Below are 11621 nucleotides of genomic sequence, written 5' to 3'. Positions count from 1 at the left end.
ATCGAGCTGCTTCCTTGGCAGCTTCCTGCTGACGCTCGTGTGGGAGCAAAAACTTAGGTGGTGGAGCTTTACGCTTAGCCATTCGCTCTGCAAGCGCCTCCAGCTGGATGTCAAGTGCAGCATTGAACCTTTCCTCTAACTCCCCTTCTACTAGTGCAGGTGGTTGAGGCTGATCTTTCTTTTCAACATCTACTCGATGCATCATCCGATCAACACCATCGTGTAGGTCATCGGGTTCCACTTCGGGTTGTTCTTCGGTTTGCGATTCTCGTACCATTGCTCGATCATCAACTCGATCAGTCTCTTCGGGTGAAGACTCGGGTTCATACTCGAATATGTAGTACTTGGCCTCGCTTCGCATTAGGTGTTCCACATCCTCCCCATCTTGATCATCACTGTCCCCAGTGAGGTAGTCCTCATAGTCATCATCAAGGAAGATGGCTTGAGCAGTTGCATAATCCTTGGGGTTTTGAACAGCCTTACCTGGGAGTTGGTTGATCTTTGGGGCTGATTGGTTGGTGTGGTAGCCTTCCAGGTATCAAACCTTTGAGTTGAGTGATTCGTACTTGGCATTGAGATCATTGTACCCTGCGTCGATCTTGTTGCTCATCTCTGCGAACCGTTTCGCGATGTCCATAGAAGCTGTAGCCTGATTCTGAATCATTCGCTGAATGAGACTGCGTAACTCAGCTTTTTGTGATTGGTTTGGTGGACCTTGGTGTTGTTGGAATCCAGGTGGTTGGTTGTAGGTTCCTGAATACTGCTGCTTAGGTGCATAACCTTGGTTGTATTGGACAAAAGGCTTCTGTTGGATCTGGTTCCCTTGAACTGCAGATGGGTAAGTTTGGTCTTGAGGATTCGCAACATTCGGGTTCCAATAAGACTGATTCGGATTCGGCGTGAAGTTGTTGTACCCTCTATTGTACCCTCCTTGGTTGTTGATGTAGTTAACATCCTCTAGTTGCATAGTCTCCCCATCTTGTTGTTGAAACTGCTCTTCCTCTGATATAGCATGAACATGCTTCTGCTGGTTGAGGAGCTGATCGAGCTTGTCATTGAGGGCTTTCATGTCCCTCTTGTAGTTGGCATCTTCCTCTCCTGTAGATCGCACAGAGCGATCATATTCCTCATTGTAGTTGCCATCAGATTGAGCCAAGTTCTCAACTAGGTCCCAACCTTCATCAACATCTGTGTTGAGGAAGTTACCATGGCTTGCAGTGTCTAGCAACATCTGTATCTTAGGGACTACGCCTCGGTAAAGTTTGCTCAGAAATGAAGCATTACTGAAGCCGTGATGTAGACATCGAGTAGTGTATCCCTTGAAACGTTCCCAAGCTTCACTGAACGTTTCGTTGTTCTTCTGAACAAAGCCGGAAATGTTATTTCGCAGCCTTGCGGTAATGGAGTTGGAGAAGAATTTGTCCAGGAATGCCTTCTTGCACGCTTCCCAAGTGGTGATGGACTCCTTAGGGAGCGATTTCTCCCAGATTCGTGCTTTGTCTCCCAAAGAGAATGGGAAAAGCCGGAGCTTGAATCCATCTTCACTGACTCTATTGATCTTAGTGAGGCTACAGAGCCTATCATATTCATCCAGATGATCCAATGGGTCCTCAATTGGCAATCCATGAAAATTATTGCTCTGTATCATCTGGATGAGACTACTCTTGATCTCAAAATTATTGTTCTGCACAGCTGGTGGCACAATGCCATTCCTTTGAGTGTGAGTAGATGGAGCATCTCCTGCTCCTATATTGGTCCTTGCTTGAGAAGCTGGTGGACCGTTCTGATTATTCATTGTCTCCTCAATGATTGATGGTTCTGGTTGAACTTGTTGTTGTCTGAGTAGCCGAGGTCTGTCCATGTTGTCGATGAAAGGACTCAGGTTCTGGCTACCTTTGGATCGTGTTTGCATGCACATGTATGTGTCCGAGTGTGTACACGAGGATCAACTCGATCCAGGTGATCGAGTGAAGGGTCCGGTGGGTGCTCGGGTTGTACCTGAGATTCAAAACAAACAATGCGAAAGCAAACAAGTCACTATCCGAACCAAATATAAATAAACAAACTTGATCTAACAAGTGCTGAAATCCTAAACGTAGCAAAATGAAATCAACCAAATGGCAACGACGCCAAATTGATATACAGCTTTGCACCGAGGGTATCAATCTCCTATGTAGTTGTAGTACAAAGGGTTATCAATCCAAATGGTTGTGTATTGCTAGCAGGAAGGATATGATCAGAACAATGCAAGTCAAGCCAAGCTATTAGGGTTTTGGTTCTAACGATTCCTAAAATAAACAAAGTAAAAGAATATAAACAAGTAAACCACACTACCTAAGCACTCGATGCAAGCAATCGAGTACATGATCGAGTGGGGTGATTGAGTATGGAAGTGAGATATGAAAAGCTCGAGGTATTACTCGATACAGGTTATCGTATACCTGATCGGGTAAGTAGTCGAGTAAGTGAAGAAAATGCAAATAAATAAAATACGAAAGTTCCTAAGGATGGGGTAATCGAATCCTAAGTGTTCTAGACCAGTACGAATGTCTTACATGCCTCAAGCAATTATTTCCTAGACAATGAACCTCTAAGACCTTGTCACCACACTTTCGCACTAGCAACAATCAACCTTGAACATATTACCACACTGTCGCACTAGCAATATGAACAAGCATGCATTAAGAACGATTCATTATTGTCAGTAGACTTAAACTCATCTAATTTTGTTACTCAGAGTTAAGTAAACTTCTAGCATTGGCTAAATCAAGCATTTTATCTACTCCTTTAGGCCTGTAATATTTGTAAACACCCTAGATCTAATCTCAACCTTTCGGTCTGTTGACAGTATTAAGAGCACCAATCTAGAAGGAAATGTATCAATCATTTACAATCAACTAAAGCATCCTAACCGATCAAGAACACAAAATCATCTATCCCATCCCTAGAAACTTTACTACAATTTCGGACATAGAAATGAATAACAAAGCAATCAAATTGAATGAAAATGACATTGTATTAAAAGATAGAGTAGAGTAGAGAAAGTAAAGGATAGAAATCTAAGAAAACTACAAAATAAAATGCAAAACAAGAAGAAAAATGTTGAGTTGCTCAGTTCTCTCAAAGAAGCTCTCGCTCTCTGGTTTGAGGGTCTGCAGCGTGCTCCTTTGCAAGCTAGGGGAAGAGGGGGTTTATATATGGAAACCCATTTGACCTAGCTTCCCAGACCTGCCCGATGATCTACTCGATGGGGTACACGAGGGTGAAGTCGGGTTAGTCCTCGGGTGGATCTTCGGGTTGCTCTTCATGCTTTTGGATCCTCCTCGATCGTGTTGGGGTTCGGACTTGTTCTTGCAGCTCGATGGCTCCTTCGGGTACATGCTCGAGTTTTCCTTGTTTTTCCTCATTTTTCGCTTTTTAGCAACTGTTTTCATCCAAAATATGCAAATGCAGAAATGCAACACCCTAAATGCTCTAAAAGTGAATTCCTACAGTAAATGACCTAAAAATGCTAAGTTAGAGGTATGAACAATGCAAAATATGGACAAAAAAAGATGCTAAAAACATGTAAATTAGAGAGTTATCACCGATGCATCCATCGAGCACCCAATCGGGTGAGTACGCAAGTATTTTCCCTCCAGCTTACCAGATGCCATTTACGATGCCATACTCGATGCACCCTGCTAGTGTGTACACGGGTGATCATTCTGGACCTCTTCCGCCATTTCCGTCGTACTACCCGATGCCCTACCTGATGAACTACGCGATCCCACCCTCGATCAACACCTCGGATGCTGGTCCGAGTAAGTCGTCCGTGCGCATATCTTAGCTCTCTGACGAGCAAACACCAGCACCTGCTGAAGCCGGAGACGACCCAGGCTACACGTTGGTGAGTATGGAGGCTGTTGCAACCTCCTTCTTCACCAACCCATGAGGTACCACATTTCATCCAACCCTTTGTATATATCATTGCATTTCATTTAATTCATTTTGTGTGATTCTTGGATTCTTTTTACCAATCTTTTCGTTTAACCCGATTCTTGGATTCTTGGATTCTTAGAGTTACTTGAATACTTGCTCATGGTAACTCTAAACTCGGGTTGGCACTCCATTTTTACCAATCTTTTCGTTTAACCCGATTCATTTGTCCTACCAATGTACCCAAACCTTTCTTTCAAACCTTGTTGTGAATTGTTGAGTGAGGCCTTTTTCATTGTGCTATAGGTTGTGAAACCTTGAGAGTATTGAGAACGACAAAGAACTGCCTATTGATTTAGCTAAGTTAGGATTTGAACTAGCTAATAGATTCGGTTTTGAAAGTTAGGTGGTTAGAATGTTTATTTGGATTGGGTTGTGGAGTAAAAAAAAAGAGAAAAAGAAAAGTCCCTAAGGTTAGAATCAATTAGCTCTAAGTCTCTAAATAAAAAAGAAAGAGAATATATCTTGCTATAGTCTCCTAGAAAAAAAAAAATAATATATATATTTATATTAGGAGCTTAGTAAGTAAAAAAAAAAGAGAGAAAGAGGTAGAAGTTCATAGTCTAAAAGTCTAAATCTTATGAAGTAAAAAAAAAGAGTTAAAATCAAGGATTTGGGTAGTTTAATTCTAGGGGGGTTTAAATAAAAAAAAGAGAGAAAAGAAAGTGAATGAGAAAAGGGTAGATCATCAAGAGTTAAGCTTTGTATGCCCAAATTGTTCTCAATCTTAGATAGTTTTCACAACTGTCTAGCATTCCTTCTTTTGAGAGAAAACCACCCAAAGAATTTGTTTGAAACTACCTTACTAAAACGCCTTACCTTGAAACCGATTGAGCATGATTCACCTTCCATTTACAAGAATTCGCCAAACACTTAATTGAATGTGAAAGAGATGTTCCTTATCTTTAGTTGGAGGTTGAGCTAGATCGATACATGGTAATAAGCATAGAAAAATATTTGTAAGTATGTTGATTGATCTTAGCACCATTAAACTATCTTTAAGGACTATAGCTTGAATCCTTCGGTCAGCATCTTAAGGTTATGAGTCTCCATTTCAAAACCGTACCCTCTTACTTCTTTGTTAGAGGACTAGCAAGATTTAAGTTTGGGGGTCTGATAACTCTCTAATTTATATGTTTTTAGCATCCTTTTTTTGTCCATATTTTGCATTGTTCATACCTCTAACCTAGCATTTTTAGGTCATTTACTGTAGGAATCCACTTTTAGACCATTTAGGGTGTTGCATTTCTGCATTTGCATATTTTGCATGAAAACAGGTGCTAAAGAGCCAAAAATGGGGAAAAACAAGGACAACTCGAGCATGTACCCGAAGGAGCCATCGAGCTGCAAGAACAAGTCCGAACCCCAACACGATCGAGGAGGATCCAAGAGCATGAAGAGCAACCCGAAGATCCACCCAAGGAGTAACCCGACTTCACCCTCGTGTAACCCATTGAGTAGACCATCGGGCATGTATGGGAAGCTAGGTCAAATGGGTTTCCATATATAAACCCCCTCCTCTCCTAGCTCGCAAATGAGCACGCCGCAGACCCTCAAACCAGAGAGCGAGAGCTTCTGTGAGAGAACTGAGCGACTCAACATTTTTCTTCTTGTTTTGCATTTTTATTTTGTAGTTTTCTTAGATTTCTATCCTTTACTTTCTCTACTCTACTCTATCTTTTAATACAATGTCATTTTCATGCATTTCGATTGCTTATTCGTTTCTATGTCCGAGTAGTGTAGTAAAGTTTCTAGGGATGGGATAGATGATTTTGTGTTCTTGATCGGTTAGGATGCTTTAGTTGATTGTAAATGATTGATAGATTTCCTTCTAGATTGGTGTTCTTAATGCTGTCAACAGACCGAAAGGTTGATATTAGATCTAGGGCGTTTACAAATGCTACAGGCCGAAAAGAGTAGATAAAATGCTTGATTTAGCTAGTGCTAGAGGTTTACTTAACTCTGAGTAAGAAATTAGATGAGTTTAAGTCTACTGACAATAATGAATCGTTCTTAATGCCTGCTTGTTCATATTGCTAGTGCGACAGTGTGGTATTATGTTCAAGGTTGATTGTTGCTAGTGCGAAAGTGTGGTGATATGTTCTTAGAGGTTTATTGTCTAGAAAATAATTGCTTGAGACATGTAAGGCATCTGTACTGGTCTAGAACACTTAGGATTCGATTACCCCCATCCTTAGGAACTTTCATATTTTATTTATTTGCATTTTTTCACTTACTCGACTACTTACCCGATCAGGTACACGATAACCTGTATCGAGTAATACCTCGAGCTGTTCATATCTCACTTGCATACTCGATCACCCCACTCGATCCTGTACTCGATTGCTTACATCGAGTGCTTAGGTAGTGTGGTTTACTTGTTTCTATTCTTTTACTTTGTTCATTTTAGGATCGTTAGAACCAAAACCCTAATTGCTTGGCTTGACTTGCATTGTTCTGATCATATCCTTCCTGCTAGCAATACATAACCATTTGGATTGATAACCCTTTGTACTACAACTACATAGGAGATTGATACCCTGGGTGAAAAGCTGTCTATCAGCTGTGCATATCAGTGTTTTGTTCATATATCTGATGAGTTAATGAATAGGGTCTACATTAATTGTGATTATATGAATTAGCAAAAGAATGTGGTCGGTAAAGGAAATAGATTGAGTATACATTGATGGTTAATTGAGTGTCTTCAGGGTTGCCTTTTAGGTTTTGGGCCGAGTCTTCGCAGCCCATTGAAACACACGAGGGTGTATAAAAGGAGCAGCTAGGGTTTTGGCGTTTTCCTCATCACCCCTGTGCTTTCAATCCTTTGACGCTTAAGCTTCTACTTCGTCTCTTCTTTCTTCTCGTGCGTGAACTCTCTAATCACCATGAAATTAGTCTTTAGTGGATTCCACTATGATTACAGCTCGGATGAGGAGCTTCACACACCACCATCTTCGTTGCCTCCACCGACTTCTCATGTTCCGATTGACCCTACCACGGCAATGGTAGTTTACAAGCCTTGTGCGAATCAACCACAACAATACCTGTGCCGGGGAATCTCACATCCACGCCCTCCTTTACCGAGGAGGATGACAAAACCTGTGTCTTTTCATCTTCTCTGCCAAAAAGGGGGCCTTCTCAATTTCCGGTTGTGGATCTCACCGGTAATGTTCCCAAGACTGTTCTGTCAAATCCAGGAATCTCTTCTCTTATGCGCAAGAGACCGGCGACTACAGATGCCGACAGCCGTGATTCCAAGCGTCAGTCTCTCGCCAAGGATAAAGGCGTCTCCACTTCTCGCAGTGGTTCTTCGAAGAAGTTTGATGTGAAACGATTCACATCCGCTGAAGCAGCCCGACAGTATGACTTCTTTGCTTCACAAACCCTTGCCCTCAAAATTAGCTATTCTTTGGGTGCTGATGATAAGGCCAGAGAGCTGATTGATCAAGCCGGTCTCTTGCAAACCATCTCTCAAGTCGGGTCTTTTGATTCAGATGTTGTGTATGAGTTTTGGGCAAATCTCCCTACAGTGAAGATTGAGGGGGATTCAGTTGATGTTCTTGTTCGTGACTGGGTGTATGAATTTTCCCCGGGTCGAATCAATGCTCTGTTCGGGCTACAATCCGTTGATTTGCGCAAACAGCGACTGCAGACGGCTGCTATCTTGGAGGAGGATATGGCATTGTTTCTGTCTGGTGGTGCGGAGCGGAAGTACAAAGAGAAGGTGGCGATGCTCTGTTTTGTGGTTAGCTGAACAGAGCGAGAGAGAAGGTGGGTGATGATGCTCTGTTTTGTGAACGGGGGAACAGAGCAAGAGAGATGGTAACAAGAGATAGGATCGAGAACGGATCTGTGTGATCCGATGTCGATAGAGTTTGCAAGTCCTCCTTGCAGGGCTTCAAGACAAAGCTCTTTGGGTAGTTAAGACTCCCTTTTTTTTTTCTGGTTTTTATTAATGCAATGCTCCATGGTTTTTCCATGATTTTCTGGTTTGGTGTTGTAGATTCTTGAGAAGCAGTCGATGGTGTTGAAGATGGTTCTTGAGAAGGTAAAAGAACAATTTTGTGAGTTTGCCAAACAAATTCATATGTGTTTCTAACACCATCATGAATTACTTTACAATTGTACTCCCAAGGTCTTCCAAGAATCATGTGTCTAACGTCCATCTCCGGATGTCGAAGTAAAAACGATCCTTATAAATGGGGCCAATAGAGAAGGACACCAACAATCGGTGAGTAATACCTGTAGCTACTCCATCTTGTATCCACGAAAGAGTATAAGGTGTTGGATGGACCTCAACTGGCAATCCCAACCTCTTCACTGCTGACTCGGCGATCACATTATGACAACAACCCGAATCGATGATGAATGTGCAAATCCGGTCCCAAACTGTACAGGTAGAGTGAAATATGTTAGTACGATGTTCTTTGCATTGCTCGGGCGTTAAACACATTCTGTGAGACACAAGAGCCACCCCGACATCACCATGAGTCTTGTAAATTAAATTCCCAGCTTCGTCTTTCTCACAAAGTTCATCATCAAAGTCATGTTCCTGGTGTATGTTTGTGTCATCTACAATAAGACCACGTGGCTTTTGGTTAGGACAAGCAGTTTGCCGATGCCCATGTTCTCCACACGCGTAACATCGCAACGCACTTGTTCCGCGAGCTGAGCCTCGTAAACCATGTTCCTCCTCTGGTTGTGTGCTACACTTGTTTTCGATGCTCTCGCGTGCAGCCGAAGTTGATGAAGTGTTAGTTTGGTCATTGGTCCGAGATGTAGAGGATGACACATTCCACGATGTATTACAAAACTGTTGTTCGAAAGAAGCAGCTCATAGGTGGGCTTCGACCACTGATGCTGGATCAAACTGTGCCATAGAGTTTTGAATTTGATTACGCAACCTCCAATGAAACGAGACACAAGCTGAAACTCACTGTCATGAATCTCGTTACGGGTTAATAGCAAATAAAACTCATCGGCGTACTCATCAACAGAACGTGAGCCTTGTTTCAAGTTTTGGAGGCGAGTAAACATGGTGCGATCGAAATTATGCGGGAGGAAGGTTCCTCAAAATTTCTTCTTAAGATTCTCCCACGAAGTAATGGGAGCTTTCCCTAAACGCACACGGTTTGTCTTCAATTGTTGCCACCAAGACGCAGCATGCCCACAAAAACGTGTTGCCACTAATGGGACTTGACGGTCATGGGGAACATGTTTGAAAACGAGCACTTCCTCAATAACGACAAGCCAATCAATAAGCGAGTCACCACTAACACCACCATGAAACTCGGGTATCTCCACTTTGAAACCAGCCTCCCATCTTGTGTCATGATGAAATTGTGCTTGTGGTCAGAAATTAGCAAGCTCACGACGCGGAGGATCTTGCGGAGGGTTATTGTTGTCCACCACTACATCTCCAGGTCTTTGATTACGCTCCCCAAGAAGTTGTGTCAACGCCATTGTAAACGTCTCGATCGAAGCTTGCATGGAAGGGATGCTTGTCTGATTTGTAAGCAAAAGCTCATGTAGGTCTCCCACTTCGTTCTTTGGCGGTTTGTTGCCATCGCCGGTTTCTGGCTTGGGTGGTGCCATGGAATAGGACATCAAATTACCAGGAAAGAATGAATCTGATACCAACAGGTGCGGAGCGGAAGTACAAAGAGAAGGTGGCGATGCTCTGTTTTGTGGTTAGCTGAACAGAGCGAGAGAGAAGGTGGGTGATGATGCTCTGTTTTGTGAACAAGGGAACAGAGCAAGAGAGATGGTAACAAGAGATATGATCGAGAATGGATCTGTGTGATCCGATGTCGATAGAATTTGCAAGTCCTCCTTGCAGGGCTTCAAGAAAAAGCTCTTTGGGTAGTTAAGCCTACCTCTTTTTTCTGGTTTTTATTAATGCAATGCTCCATGATTTACAATGCTGCTACAACCTCTATTTATAGAGATGTAGGTAAATAAAAGAAAAACCCTAAACCTAGTAGACCGACATCTAAATAAACCGACAATGCAATAAGAGTTAATGCAAACACCGAACCGTAGCTTGATGGACAAGAAAACCCACTATGAAGCCCATCAAGATGAACGTATGCGCTGCATCATCTGGTGGTAAGGTGAAGTCCTGCAAACAGCTGGTGGCTACAACAATCAAGAACCCTGTCATCAAAGATCTGCATAAGATCTGCTGCAGTAACTGGTCTCCAACGGTGAACACCGGGTATATCTCGACGAACAGAGCCATGGTGATCTACATGATTATGCATCACATTCCGTTCGACTTTGGGAGGATGATCTACGATCCGGTCATACAATTGGGCCTACAAGCTCAATCTGGTTTCCGGTTGCTGTTTCCCAGTCTCATCTATCAGCTCTTAGAAGCTCAGCGACCTGTTCCGAGTCTTCGGTCACAAGCCACAAAGACGACCAAGGGAAAGAAGACTGCATCCGTACCTGCTGAGTCTGTTCCTCGAAGCGGTTTGTCTGCAGAGCGCAAAGCCATCCGGTCAGCTATCAAGATTCTGCAAGACGCCTTGGACGCTGGTAAGTTACTCTCTCTGATTTTTCTTGTTTCTGGCATATTCTATTGATGTTTTTGACTGATCTGTGCCAAACAAGTAGGGGGAGATGAGTCTGATTCTGAGGCTTAAGGGGAGTTTGGACTACGGGGGAGCAGTTGTTTATTTTTCTTTCTTTTGTTCCCGGTTGAAACTTAAGAAACTTGTTGGTTTTTGCTTTTAATACTCGGTTTGGGTTGTTTGACGGTCCAATTTATTTTAACAAGTTCTTGTCGGGTTGATCGTTTGTGTTCTTGAGAGCTGCAATATCTTGTTGGTATGGGTGTGTTGTTTTTGTCTGTGTATTTTCAGGTTCGATGCAGTGGTTGCTTGTGTGGCAAGAGTCAATCAAAAAGGGGAAGATTGTAAGTGCATCGGAGCTCTGTCGGTGACACGATGCTGTGGAGATTGCAAGAGGTCTTATTAGCTGACGTGGCATGGAGTGCTGAGCTGGAGGAAGGTTGCTCGACAAGGTGACAAGCCAATGGATTTGGAAGGAAGAAGCGATCGTGATATACTCAAAGATATTGAGAGTATATCTCGATAAGGGAATAAGGATATTCGAAAAAGATTGTCTCTTTATTGGTTAGGATGCACAAAGATTTAGGTTAGAAATCTTTGGTGCGAGTATAAGTAGACGAGGGCTAGCCTGGAAAGAAGGTAGCACTCGGGGATTAGAAGTTGTGAGATTTGTTACCTTCAAGCATTTATAAAAAGGCTTAGAAGGCGAGTGTGTGAGTTTTTCTAAAATCTACACAGGATGTTGTGTTAGATAGATAATAGAGTGAACTTAGTTTCAAGTCTTGTAAGAAACATGAGTTTTTATATAAGATTGAATAAGAAGCGTTTGCTTGGCGCGGTTCCAAGTGGGTTTATTGCGTGTGTGCATCTCTATACCCTTACACAATGGGTTTCGCGGAAGCAAGAGTTCTCGACGGCGATAGCTTCTCCAATGTTACTAAAATCGGTATGTGTGTTCTTCTGTCAAAGTTTTGAGCTTTATTAGTTTAGATCTTGTGTTTACACTGAAGCATTTGCCTTTATGTGTCCATAGGCCATAGCTCTTCGTTGATTTCAATTTTATTAGAT

At 42.5% G+C, this 11621-nt stretch overlaps 1 non-coding gene across 1 annotated transcript; it reads left to right on the top strand.

Annotated features, from left to right (window-relative positions):
- Positions 1-1286: 1286 nt before the first annotated feature.
- Positions 1287-1393, top strand: LOC147929225 (small nucleolar RNA R71). The gene has a single exon (XR_015579045.1). It is a non-coding gene; the product is annotated as a small nucleolar RNA R71 (small nucleolar RNA).
- The last annotated feature ends 10228 nt before the right edge of the window (positions 1394-11621 follow it).

The sequence above is a fragment of the Camelina sativa genome, chromosome 13 (assembly GCF_030686135.1).
Source record: "Camelina sativa cultivar CO46 ecotype springtype chromosome 13, ASM3068613v1".
NCBI lineage: Eukaryota > Viridiplantae > Streptophyta > Magnoliopsida > Brassicales > Brassicaceae > Camelina > Camelina sativa.
The sequence above is the reverse complement of the archived record's forward strand: the minus strand, read 5'-3'. Positions and strand labels throughout refer to the sequence as shown.